The sequence below is a fragment of the Dermacentor albipictus genome, chromosome 1 (assembly GCF_038994185.2).
Source record: "Dermacentor albipictus isolate Rhodes 1998 colony chromosome 1, USDA_Dalb.pri_finalv2, whole genome shotgun sequence".
In the NCBI taxonomy this organism is placed as follows: Eukaryota; Metazoa; Arthropoda; class Arachnida; order Ixodida; family Ixodidae; genus Dermacentor; species Dermacentor albipictus.
The window spans coordinates 179,335,910-179,348,628 of record NC_091821.1 but is presented as its reverse complement, the minus strand read 5'-3'; the positions used below and the strand labels follow the sequence as shown (position 1 = coordinate 179,348,628).

The window sequence follows — 12,719 nt, the reverse complement described above, 5'->3', positions numbered from 1 at the left end:
GTGCTATCTAGTTGGTGTTGGTTTGGTCTCGCCACGCAGGAGGCGACTATCGACGACAGCTTCCTCCTTGTGAAGGCGGTGCTGAAACTGCGCGTCACCAGCAGACGATCCGTGTGGGAGTCGATGAGTCTGTAGCATCCCCGGAAGCAGAAGCAGACAACGTTCTCACGCCGCAATGTGTGCCGCGGGCTTCGGCCATTCTCAGTTTCTTGTCTTATCTCTTCTTTCTTTTTGTGGTTGTGCCATGTTGTGCTGTAGAAAGCGCGCTTATAGCTCGGATCGCGCGGGCTGCCGTTCAAGTTACCGCGCCATGCTCTCCCACCGATAGACGCACGTGTCTCTCTCACTCGCTCGTGCGGCTTCGCTTTTCGTATATAACGCACACGCAGCTAGTTGTCCAGACGCACATGTGAAGCGAGCACGGCGCTTGTGCGGCTCAATTCGCCATCGTCTGCACTTAGACGCTCTCCCCGTGCAAGCGAGTCGTCCAGCCCTCAGCACGACCTTCCGGGAAAGGTGATACTTGATCATTATTGTGACTGGTCTTTACCGCGGCTGGGATGGAAGGAAGCACGATGTGCAGCATGCCGCGTTGCAGTAGCCGCGTTTACACGAATTCGGCAGTATAGCGTATCACATTTCTTAGTACATTGCACTAGCCATATATGTGCATGTGCATGGCGCATTCCCCTTTGTTGGAGACATGCTGGAACCTGTTTTCGGCGAGTGCGTTCCGCGGTGAGTCGAGCAGCAGAGCACAACACTGCAGCCGTCCCGCTTTTCCCCTTTCCCTCGATGGGATACGCCAGCGCTTACATGCATCGCGTGAGTTGGTTTATCCGTGCCCTCTCCTGGCGCATTAATGGAATTAGCCTTACTAGCTCACTACCGCCATTTACATGGCCGCGATGCGCCACTGTCGCATCCATGGGAATGCGGCTGGTGTCGCTTACCATTATACGTGTGGCTGAAGTGGAAGCTATCGAGGCATGCTCTGGCGCTCCGTGGGCTATCATAATTGGCTCACGCCAGTTGTAGCTTCCGCTCGAGTGCCATAACTATTGTTTTATAATTATGTAATTATTAATATATGTCTACAAATACCTCTGCGCTGTGTCTTCTGCGCGTGCAATGAAAAGGTGGCTCGGATTAACGCTAAATCACGGTCTCAGCGGTGGGCTAGTGGCCGCGAGATCTGGTTATATATATCTATAGGTTGCTGCACCGTCGCGCGTTAGTGTGGATGAGTGGTCGGTAGCGCGCATTGAAATGTACACGGCGGCGCTTCGCTGTGGACGATTTGGGCCGATTGTTTGATAGTGAAACGCGCTGACTGCAGTGAAGTGATGATATATCGCCTTCCAATGCCACATTTTTGCACCTAAAGGGACAATCTAAAGCAAAACACTAAACCAGTTCAGACGGATGAAGTATTGTTTGAGAACTCTATTGTCGTTAATTTCGCGAAAGAGAGAGGGAGATAGGGAAATTGGTCGATATACGAACGCGATTCGATTCGCTGCCTTGTGTAGTTGGTGTTGGTGTACACCTTAAAAAATGACGGCCTGGCGTCATGTTGACGGTTAAATGCTTGGAAATAGAGCTGCCAAGAAATTTTCTGTCATTTACTGCAGCACTTTTTACACTGATATATGTATACTGCTCTTCTCTCTCTGTCTTTCTCTTCTTTCAAGCGCAACAAAATTTTACGGGACCGTTATAGCATCGCTCGAATTCTAGTCTACAATGCTCGCGGAAAGACATATCAACATTTCAACTCTTGCAATGACTCTGACGTTTGGTCGGTTTCCTTAGGAATGACGTCTCAGAGCGAATTGCGCGCGGCTTCGTCTCTCTTCACGTAACGACTTACTCTCTGATGATGATGATGATGGTGATGATGAAGATATACGGGGTTTATTGGCGCAAGGGCCGGGGATGGCCAAAGAGCGCCAGAGCTACTCTCTATAACACTTCAAGACATCAAACGTCGCGACCAGCGCGCTGTCCATACGTAGATGACTCGGTTCTCAGCCGTTGTATTGTAGGGATGCCTTTTCTTATCATAATGCCTTTTTGCGTTTTTCGCTCTTTGTCAGTGGTCAGCGCTCTTTGCCCGCGTTGTCAACGGGATCACCCGGCCGTGAACGGTGGGTAATAAGACTGGCATTGAATCGAGCGGAAGGCATCGCTACAATATAACGGCGGCCCTGGTGCCATTCGCGTGCCGTGCATTGTAAGAGTTGGGGTCGGGCATGTCAAAAGGGGTAGGCTGTCTCATGCCGTCGTCCGACTCACCCACGCTAAGGACGTTGTTGAAGGAAGGAACGTGTCCTCATCAAGAACCAGGCGTACTGGGTTTATTTACAATATCTACATGAAGAGGGGAGAACGTTACATCTCATCAGTCTAGCATGACTGAAGTGAAACACTCCAGGCCGAAAAAGCTCGCTTAAAACCCCTCTGTCCTCCCTAGATCCCTAGGCCAGGAAAAACTGCCGCCCCCTCCGTCCAATCGGAGCGTCCAAAGTCATCGGAGGACCCGCGTTGAGGGCGAGGGTTCACACAATCACTCCCCCACCTTTTTTTCATTAAACACACAGAAAGGAGGAGAACTTCGTAGATGGGGATTGCCACGCTTGACTCAAGCTGGCGCGTCTTGGTTCCTGGGATGAACCCGCAGTTAGATGGGCCGTCTGTCAAACGACCGTGGCGGTTACCGGAGTCCGTGAGGGAACGCCTTAGAACATCCCCTTCCAGAAGTTTTCTTGCTACCGTTGGTCCGTGAAGGCGACAGTGAACCAACAAACAATACTCGGTCCGCCAAACGTGCCTCGCCTTGCTGGCGCCGCAGGCCTTTCCGAGTTAGGGCGCATTGTTAGCTTCCCGAAGCGATTCATCGCAGTGGTGCGGGAGAGGCTAGAAGGTCGATACCCCCTCTGGGCGATCGTAAGAACATGCACACACGGCGCCAACAGGCAAATGCACTCACGTAGCCTTAAAATACTGACGTCATGCAGTAATGGGCGTAAGAGGCTGGCCCTGTGCGACGCTGCATGTACAGCTCTATCGTCACCTATATGTGGCATGACAATACATACACATACGTAACTATCTCACTAGATTGCCGCCGAACTTTGGCGTTCTTTGTACTTGTCTATCCGTACTCGAACGGAAGGAAGGAAAAAAAGGAATCCTGGGCCGGTCTAATGTACCGATGCCTTCCGTTCGGTTCTATGCCACTCTTATCCTCAACTGTGGTCAACTCTCTACCCCTCACACCACACCACTTCCTCCAGCTAGAAGCTGAACTCCTAATGCCTGAACACTTTCGATTTTCTGACGGAAGAGATGCGCTACTCTTTCAATTCCCGGTCAACACGAATAACGCAATGATCGTCTTCTAATAATGAGATAGCCAGAAGACGGCTACACTGTCAACAACTGCTAAGCCATTTCTGGAAACGTTTGTGACGTGCCAGAGACAATTGAACACTGTTTTATTAGCTGCATTAGCTGCACCGACGCCATACTATTTTGGGATGTCCTCCAACGGACTTTAAAAAAAGACTTTGACATCAACGCTCATACTGTGCGATACCTGCTGCCGACCGCTGATAATAGTGCCCCTTTCGATATGTTTTTTTCTCATCGGAATGCACAGTTTGTGGAAAACGCGAATGATGGACCGAAACGCCGAAACGGTTGTACCTACAAAGGTGAATTTCATCCAAATGGCACTACACCTAAAGCAGGTTTATGATGGACTTGATACCCAGCCGGACTGGTACCCCATTTTGGTGCGGTGCCTATCCTTACCACCCTTCTAAAGTGAAGCCACATTTCTACCCACAGTATGAACGATGCCTTTTCTCTGAGTGACTATGATTGTGCTCTCCATACTCTGACTATGCACAACTGGTGAATATTGGGTTGCTGCTACTGTAATAAATACCATGAAAGAAAGAAAAAAGAAACGGTGGAGAAACGAATATTTATTATTTCTGCGTTCAGCGCACACATCCAGCGATACAGTCGACCGGACAATATCAGTCGACGATGTGCTCGTCCACCGCGTCAAGTCTCTTTGTTAAATGTGGAACAGCGCAAGAGTGACAGAAATTGTGGTGGGACGTAGCGGTAACGCTATAGGGCTGGCGTGGTTAAGCTGCCCAACGGATCCACCATGCGGAGACCTCGGTGCAGCTCCTTTACCCATTCGAGCTCTCTGACGACGACGACGACGATGATGATGATGATGATTGACAACCCCTTCGAAACGCGGCGGTGAAAAATAGTCACCTAGCCTGCTTGGGCTATTCAGGTTATCCATACACGCGTATCAGTGTAGCATTTTGCCTATATCTCCTTAATCTTTTATCTCTTCCGGATCCAGTCCTATTAATCTCTTCAACGTGAAGAGAGCCCCACGCGGGCGGCGAGTTTGTGAATATTACGGCTGCCCTATAGCGAACCATAAACTGGCAGTTCATTTGAAGGAGGACTACGCTTGACAAAAGCCGCTTGCGACAGCATGGAGAAGGTGGTTCTTTTTTATTTCTTTGACGCAATGTCTTCATTTTGTCTAAATAGTCATGATGTAAATATAATTCATTGTCTTCCCGCTTCCTGTCCGGACCCGCCGTGGTTGCTCAGTGGCTATGGTGTTGGGCTGCTGAGCACGAGGTCGCGGGATCGAATCCTGGCCATGGCGGCCGCATTTCGATGGGGGCGAAATGCGAAAACACCCGTGTACTTAGATTTAGGTGCACGTTAAAGAACACCAGGTGGTCGAAATTTCCGGAGTCCTCCACTACGGCGTGCCTCATAATCAGAAAGTGGTTTTGGCACGTAAAACCCCATAATTTATATATTCCTGTCCGGACCTTAGGGCGAATATTTCAAAGTTCGAATCGAATATGCTATTCAATTCGTGTTCCATTCGAAAATTCACTATTCGAGATTGTCGAATATTCGTTCCTTTTGAATATGTAAGAGATAACAACACGTGTGGAAGTCTCACAGGAGAGAGAACGATGAAAGTGAGCAATGTTCGGAATGATTCTGCTTCATGAGAGCTGCGGTTGATGCGCATGCAGGGGCAACAGTTCCTGAACGAATGCACAAGGCAGAGAACGTCTGGTCCCGTCATTCATTATGAATGCCTCACGTTTAGGCTGCCTATATGCACACGTATTATCTTGACTTAAGCAAAGCAATTTATTACTTGGCCACTCGCACCATGTTTACGTGAAATTAGAATGATGTTCGGTGCTATAAAATCATATTTATCTCCTTGAACCAACTAAACATCGTACATGCATCTGATGATGTGTCATTGTCCCACCCTCGCCTGCGTACTGTAATTGTCGCGGTGCACCAGATAACTGAGAGCAGTTGTTTCTCATTTACCAGCTTCTCAGCTGACCAGACGTTGCCAGCGACGTTACATGCATTTAAATATTCCTGTAAATAATTCGTGTAAGTAATGTCATTAGGAACAAAAAGAGTTCAATTATATTTTACTGCGTTTAGAAATAAAACTTTCATTATTCGTTTCTATATCCGGAGGAAGTTTTTCTAGAATATTCGTATTCGATTCGAAGCGAAAATTGAGCTATTCGAACCCCCTGACCAGACTTCCCTTACAATAGGTTCTTTTTTTCTTCTTTTCTTTGTGTCTTATTGCTGAGCGACGGAGCATTTGTTTACCGCTGCTCTGTTCAGTGTTTTCGCGTTTTCCACTCATCACTTCGAATCAATTTGTTCCGTGGCGGTTCGCTCCATGTTGCTCCGCCATCACTAAAAAGAAAGATATAAAGCATTGAATTGAATCGAATGATTCAACGGGAAGTTCTCGAGAGCGTCGGGTTTTCTGCAGGCTGCCCACGAGAACTTTTGTCGTAATTCTGCGCGGAACCTGAACTGCGGAACTAGCCGCAGTTACATAGATGGCGGGTCGAGAGAATGCGCAACCGATGGTGAGAATTCAGATCTGTTCCACTTCTCCAATGTCATACGGTGAGCTAGCTAGCTTTACTGTTGGGGGGCGTCAGTCCTCGATAAAGGTACAGGACAAGGTTTGTTCTTCCGTGTGCTTTCCTTTCATAAACCTTCTGATGGCGGCACTGTCCGTAAGCCTAGGTCATTATACAGAAACTTCCAGCTCGGCACTCTTTGACGAGAATCTCATCAGCGAATACCTTAGGCATCTGAGGCCACCTTCATCCTGCGGCTTTGATAGCATCCCGGCCACCATTACAAAAGCTTGCGTCAGTATCTTTGGACCTGTGGTGATATCTTTAATAACTGTCTCAATAATTCCACTTCTCCGCGTGCTTCGAAAACCGCTCGCGCTTTTCCTGTCTTTAAATCCGGTGCCAGAAAGGATGTCACGAACTATGGGCCGATTTCCCTTCTCTCTGCCATTTCCAAGCTTTTCGAATTGGCTATTCACAGTATATTGTTGTTAAGTGTAAAAAAAAATTCTTGTTTCAAATCAGCACGGATTTCTTTTTGCACTGCTCAACGACTACCGACCTAGTCAGCTTTATGATGCAGGTTTCCACGCCCGTCACGCAAAGGAGTCAAGGTTATGCTGTGTACTGTGACCTCAACAAGGCCTTTCGCGGGGTCAGTCATCCCATTCCGCTCGAAAAGTTTGCGCACTGCGGTGTTGAAGCTGCTATTGTAGCTCTACTATGCAGCTATCGCCTCGATTGGTCTTCCTTAATGAACGACAATGATTAACCTTCTTTTGTCCATACGGCATCTATTGGTGTGCTCTAAGGTGCCATGTTAGGTCCGCTTCTATTCCTAATTTTCATCAACGACGTTTCGTCAGCAATCCAGAAATCTTCGTTTCTTGTTTATGCTGACGACATCAAAATATTTAAAAAGATACACAGTAATAAGGATTGCCACACTCTACAGGCCGACCTATCTTCATTCTCTGAATGGTGCCAATTAGACGGGCTCATTCTAAATTCATCTGAGACAAAAATTATGTCCTTATTCGTGTTAAACTTAGTGTTGTCTTCCCTCATTCTGTTGGTCGTACAGTGTTGACCATGGGTTTTTATGTTGAAGTAAGCGATCTCTATGTGCTTTTTGATAGTACGTTAAGCTTTTTCGCCCAATCTCTGCGCATTTTTCACATCCATATGTCTTCTATTACTTGAATACGCCTTAGTGGTGTAGAATGACAGAAGCAATTCAAATAGCATACTTATTCATTAACTTAGCTATTTCAAATTTTTTCTACTGTATATGCAACTATAAAGGGCTGGGATAACGCAGCACCTTTATTCTAGTTACCCACCGAGGTTTCTCAGTGGCTAAGGTGTTGGGCTACTGAGCACGAGGTCGCGGGATCGAATCCCGGCCACGGCGGCCGCATTTCGATGGGGGCGAAACGCGAAAACACCCGTGTGCTTAGATTTAGGTGCACGTTAAAGAACCCCAGGTGGTCTAAATTTCCGGAGCCCTCCACTACGGCGTGCCTCATAATCAGAAAGTGGTTTTGGCATGTAGAACCCCATAATTAATTTTTTTTTAAACTTTTATTCTAGTTCTCTCCCCATTCGCGCTTCGCCGCCGGTTTGAGCGGCACTCTGCCCACGTGATCACCAAGATCGGGCGTTCGTAAGCAACGAGTGGTAAGAAATGATTAGAGTGAAAGGAATCCTTACCTTATACCGGCCAAGGTGTAGAATGTCACCAAAGAAAATAAAGAAAGTATGACACCGCTGCTGTCGCAATATAAACGTGCTCTCGCCGGACATTTTTCGTATGGCTAACCGTACATTCACTTTCATGCGCACACCATCTAGCGCACATGTGCCAAACATTACCGTTTGGAAGTTAAGGCCAAATGGGACATCGACCCCTACGGCACCATCTTTCGGCGGTGGTTGCTGTGCCCTGAGTTAAAAGGGATCAGGACCTCACTCACTTATAAGCGGTGGCGCCTTTCAATGAAACCAATCTCACAAAAGTTGACGGCAGAGCGCGCTTCTTGATGCTCCCAAATTAGTCACTGGAATAATGCATAGGATGCTTTCGCATTGTATGCCAAGTCTGGCTTTATTCCTGAAGCTCTTCAGGGTTCGACGGTCACTTTTATGCGAAACTCAAGCGTGAAAATATACTGAAACTCTAGCTGTCACTACAGTGATTTATATATCTAGACATATTTCTAGTGATATACTGTCACTAGAACATCATTCTAGTGACGCATGTATTAAGACTCACCCTTGGTACTTGTCAAGTTTGACGTCATTCTGCAAAGGCGATGACTATGAGGTTCGAATGCCCGGTACTTGGCAGATAAATTCTGCGGTGAAGCAACATCACAGGTGTATGTGCCTTTTATGCGATCTTCGGGAGCCCGAGAGTACCCGTCCGAGAACACATGAAAATTGTGGAGCTGTTATGTAAAGTAATCTTTCTGGTAGGCGGAAAATGACAAGCAGCCAAAACGCTGCAGGGCAAACACCTCCTTTCAAGCGAGAATATTTTCCTCCAAAGCGTCGAATTTGCTGCGAGCTTGTGCGTGAATAAGCTTGGTTTCGAAAATAAGCGTTTTATTCAGCTAAAAAAAGAAAAGCAGAGCCTCTATAGCAGATTGCAATAGGTTGCCCTGACATTTATCGATCGTCACATAAGTAAAAACTATAATGAACCTGATAATCCGGGTCACTAGAAGTCAGCAATGCCTTGTAGACACAAATAAGAAAAACGAGCAAGCTAAATGCACAAGTATATAGCGATAACTGAGCGCGTCGGAATTTGTTCAAGATCTGTAAGCGTAACAAGCAGACACAGACGAAAAAAAAAGAGCGCCTGTGATCATCTCTTTGCCTGGGTCTAGTTGTTGCGCTTACAGATCCCGAAGCTAAGTGCATTTTTCTCTGTAAAGTGTAAAAATCCTCCAGAAACGGTGTGTTTTTAACAAGTTCCACTCGCCGCTATGATCATCAACAGACAAGTAATAAGAACATCTTACAGCGAAACATCAAAAATTTTACCTTAGTAATGGTACTCTTGTCATCTCCATGAGATAAATCCGGTTATTAAAGGTGCATATTGAAGGTAATAGCGAAACATCGCCTCTCAGTCTGAATGAAACACAAGTTTGCCACTGATGCGCAAAGCGTTTGTGCAATGCACTGGAAGCAACACTATTACAGAGGTGAGCCGTCAACTAAGGAGATAAAATGAGTTCCTATGCAAATAATAAAACCCCTGCAGGGGCGTCTGCGTAAGCAGGCGTTTGGTGTGTTGCGACACCACGTACCGGAGCACACGAGGGTTGCACCCTCCCGCGTGTAGCCGTGCGCGGCTTAGCCGTGTCCGAGGAAAGGGGGATCCTGGGTAGCAGTGATTTGGGCTTGTTGGTAAGACATCGTGAGGCTTATAGCTGTGTGTCGCGTCTCACTTTCGTCCTTGTAGCGCCTGTGTGTGTCACGTCTCACTTTCGTCCTTGTCTTTTTAACGCGCTATAAGCCTCACGGGATCCTGGGGGTTGAGCCGATGCCAGGTGTTCGGACCGTTAAGGCACCCCGGCTGAGGCAACACACCTCTTTGGCCTCTAGCTTCACGTAGACGGCACCTCCAGGCTGACCTACCTGGGGGAAATCGGCAGTCGCCTTTTCTTGTCCTCCTCTTCAGTCTTTTTCTTCCTCTCTAACTTTCGCATCTTTCGTGTCTTCTACTCACTTCTTGTTTCTTCCTTTCCTGGCGGCTAGGGTTAGCCTTTGTGTGGCTAACTACCCTGAGTTATGCCATATTGGGTTATAGCCGCAATATAGAGCTGGCGTGGGCAGGGCTTGCTTGCAAGCTCCTGTCCCGTCCCCTTGTTGGGCTCCCTGGTGGGCGGCTGGTACCGCGACCGAAAAAGACAATTTTTATGGCTAGCTCTTTTGCATCGCCCTCCTAACAAGAGGGGGCGCCACCGATGTCACTGCCCAGTTCTTCGTGAAGAACAAAAGCAACTTTCCGAAATTCCACGTGATACATATGGAACATTCAGAAATTACTGCGCGACATGTCTCTCCTTTCAATGTTACAAGGACCCTAACCGACACCACTGGACAAGGATATAAAATAAAGAAACTAGCAGATAGGGACCTCCTTTTGGAATTGTTGTACCAACATCAGTACGAGAAACTTTCAGGAGTAACAGCCTTTGGTGACATTCCCATAGCTATCAGCCTTCACAGATCATTGAATATCGTTCGTGGCGTCATTTCTGACGATGACCTAAAGTATGTGATCGAACAAGAACTCCTAAACGTACTAAAAAAACAAAATGTCACAGATGTGTACAGTATAAAGATCAGACGGGAAAACAAGGAAATCGAAACAAAGCACTTCGTCCTAACGTTCGCATTGAGCATACTGCCTGACTCTGTGGAGGTAGGCTACACCAATCTGAAACTCCGACCACACATACCCAACCCGCGACGCTGTTTCAAATGCCAAAGGTACGGCCACGGCTCACAGAGCTGCCGGGGCCAAACCACATGCGCAAAGTGTGCTTCCCATGACCACCCTTCAGACAACTACGAAGTTGAATTACACCATTGTATAAACTGCGAGGGCAGTCATCCTGCTTACTCGCGTGCCTGCCCAACATGGAAACAAGAAAAAGAGATTATCACCCTCAAAGTAAAAGAAAATATCACTTTCAGGGAAGCGCGAAAGCGACTTTCATTGGTGCAAAATAAAAGCTATTCCGTTGTGCTGCAACAGGGCGCGGCAACACAGCGGCCTTCGGAGCCTGCCCAGGTCACACACAGTGAGGCTCGGGCAGAGACTTCAGCGTCCGCAGTGGACGCAGCTAGCGTTGCGCCACTGTCTCAAATGCAAGCCACGCGGACCCCCAGGTCAGCAGGCTCCAGGGGCCCTCCCCACACAGCGAGGCCCAACTTGAACGTAACCGTGCGTCCAGCACGGACGTCCAGCGTATCTGAGGATACAATGGACACAAGTCAAGGAAGCCCTGTACCGTCGACGTCGGGTAAACGGCGGGGCTCCTTGGATCGCCACAAAAAAGAGAGGCTTCGAATCAAGGGGCCTGCAAACACAACTTAGATCCTCTTTCACTCCACAAATATAATGCAAAATGGCTTTCGTACACTGGAATTGCAGGGGACTTTTACACAACATAAATGACATAAAAGACATACTGACCACACTCTCACCCGTGGCCCTATGTCTCCAAGAAACAAACTTAGGTTCCAAACATGAAAACATACTAAAAAAGTATAAAGTCTTCCGCCGCGACCGAGAGCACGCAGACAGGCTCTCAGATGGCGTAGCTATTATAGTTAAAGAAGGGGTCGCAACTAAAGAACATCATCTTAATACTAAATTAGAAGCTGTGGCAGCCAACCAGCACACATTTAAAACAATTACATTACGCTGTGTATACCTGGAGCAACATCTAGGAGTAACTATACATGAACTGGAACACCTTATAGAACAGTTACCAGGGCTGTATTTGATAGTCGGAGATTTTATCGCGCACTCCAGCTTTTGGGGTAGTGATAAAACCGACAAAAGGGGCCAAATTATTGAGGATCTTATACTGAGTAATAACCTATGTTTACTAAACACTGGAGAACCAAGCTATTGTTCACCTAGCTCAGGAAAAATGAGCTGCATCGATCTCTCCTTTTCTTCACCCTCTATTTTGACTGAATTAAAATGGGACGTACTAGACAACCCACATGGAAGCGATCACCTACCTGTACTGATCAGCTTAAAATGCTTACCGGAAGTAATCCCAACAAAACCACAACGGTGGAAGCTCCATTTAGCCGACTGGGCCCTGTTTCAAGAGAAAGCCAGCCTAGAAAAAATAGTGTCGGATAATCTCACCATAGACGAACTAAATGAAACTTTCACAAACTGTATTATTGACGCTGCACACCTAGCTATATCTCAGTCCTCTGGAGTAGTAAAACAATATCACAAAATTTGGTATACCCTAGAATGTAGAGAAGCGAAAAAAGGACAAAACAAAGCTTGGGGAATATTTCGCAGATACCCAACGGCAGAAAACTTTAAATGTTTTAAAAAAGCGAGAGCGAAAGCTCGATATATCCGCCGCAGTGCTAAAAGGTATTCATGGCAAAGCTACGTGTCCTGTATAAACAGCTCAACCACATCAAAACAAATGTGGGAGAAGGTACGAAAGCTAAACAACAGCTATTCCCCATTCACAGTTCCGCTTCTCACAGCCCCCGGTATACAGACAAGCATAGAACAGGCAGACATACTGGGTGAATATTTATCGGCAGCTTCCAGTTCATCACACTATAGAGAATCATTTCTAAAATTCAAAAACACAGCTGAGAAACAAAGACTACCGATAAATGGCAGCATAAATGAACCATACAATACTTTAATTAAAGTTCAAGAAATCCATAGAGTACTGGTCCGCTGGTAAACAAACTGCACCTTGCCCCGATTGAATACATTACCAAATGCTAGGTCATCTCTCTGAACATGCCGTAAAAGCCCTTTTAAATTTTTTGACAAAATTTGGATATTGGGGAAGATACCCGAAGCATGGAAGAAAGCTATGGAAGAAAGCTATAATTGTTCCATTTTTGAAACACGGAAAACCACCAACCTCCCCCAGTAGCTATAGGCCCATAGCCTTTACCAGCTGTCTTGCGAAGTCCATTGAAAATCTCCTGAATACTAGA

General features: G+C 46.8%; 1 protein-coding gene across 1 annotated transcript in view; it reads left to right on the top strand.

Annotated features, from left to right (window-relative positions):
- Nucleotides 1-494: 494 nt before the first annotated feature.
- LOC139052886 (ubiquitin-conjugating enzyme E2Q-like protein 1) overlaps nucleotides 495-12,719 on the top strand; it is a 177,635-nt gene continuing 165,410 nt past the window's right edge. The window contains exon 1 of the mRNA XM_070530046.1: nucleotides 495-516. The gene's annotated coding sequence lies outside the window, so the exon portion shown is untranslated. The remainder of the gene's footprint in view (nucleotides 517-12,719) is intronic.